The sequence below is a fragment of the Heptranchias perlo genome, unplaced genomic scaffold, assembly GCF_035084215.1.
Source record: "Heptranchias perlo isolate sHepPer1 unplaced genomic scaffold, sHepPer1.hap1 HAP1_SCAFFOLD_59, whole genome shotgun sequence".
In the NCBI taxonomy this organism is placed as follows: domain Eukaryota; kingdom Metazoa; phylum Chordata; class Chondrichthyes; order Hexanchiformes; family Hexanchidae; genus Heptranchias; species Heptranchias perlo.
In genome coordinates this window covers 6,078,322-6,079,437 of record NW_027139612.1, presented here as the reverse complement: position 1 = coordinate 6,079,437, position 1,116 = coordinate 6,078,322, and the positions used below count along the sequence as shown (strand labels likewise).

General features: G+C 45.5%; 1 non-coding gene across 1 annotated transcript; it reads right to left on the bottom strand.

The window, feature by feature from the left end:
• Window positions 1–408: 408 nt before the first annotated feature.
• Window positions 409–481, bottom strand: trnav-uac (transfer RNA valine (anticodon UAC)). Its single transcript has one exon. It is a non-coding gene; the product is annotated as a tRNA-Val (tRNA).
• Window positions 482–1,116: the final 635 nt, after the last annotated feature.

The following is a 1,116-nucleotide window of genomic DNA, read 5'->3' as shown; positions in this document are numbered from 1 at the left end:
AAGAGAAATAGATTGAGCGCTTTGTTATCAGAAAATTGTCTGAACCTCCACGGTCAATGAAAGGGCTTTTGTTGGTCGGTTTCCCATTGAACCGGAGAATTCGGGAGAACTTGCTGGATGGTTGGTTCGCTTCCCTTATTCCCCACCGTTGGAAAAGGTTTGTAGATCCCACCCGACCAATTCCTTTCAAAAGCCACTCTGTCCAAAGCCAATATATCCAGATTAGAAGGGAATAAAACTTGAAAAGAGCGTCACTGTGGATCAGTTTTCTCTCACTCAAAATTATCTGTTTAATGAAGTGAAGTAAAAGATGCAGCTTACAAAGAATAAGGGAACAGCCACTGTCTCCCTTTTCGGCATGAGAAGAAAATCGATCTGGATGCTTGTGGAGACCAAGTTCCAACATAATGCTTCCGCCCGGGATCGAACCGGGGACTTTTCGCGTGTAAAGCAAACGTGATAACCGCTACACTACGGAAACCGATGGCATAGTATGTCACACAATGGGTAGCTGAATGGTGTGCTCTCTCTACTCGTACTTGGAATGTGTTCTTTCCATTGCAGCAAGAGACACAGACAGTGGCTGCTCCCCCTTATCTTTAAAAACTCTCAGGGTAGTGGGTTTGAGCCCCACGTTGGGCGAGTACCGTTTTAAAATTATATGCTGATTCCACCCGCCCCCCTCCGTCTCACCCCGCACCATAGGGCCGCGCCCGGGCTGAATCTCTCCAATTTGGTTTCCACCTCTGTCGCAGCATGAAATGGTCCTTCTCAAAGTCACAAATGATGCCCGATGTGACTACCACCATGATAAACTATCCCTCCTCATCCTTCTCAAATACAATATCTCACCGTGCTGTTATGCTGTTAGACTAGTTTCCTCTCTCTGCTCTTATTTGGAATGTGTTGCTTTTCCGTCTGATAACACTTGGTATCATCGTATTATATTAGTCCACAAGAGGTTATTATTCGGCCCATCGTGCCTGTGCTGGGTCAAACACACGTATTCGTTCAAAATTCGTTTATAGATGGATTGAGTGCCTTGTTATCAGAAAATAGCCTGAACCACCACAGTCTGGAGCTTTCCTCCTCGCTATCAACCATATGGCCTATTTT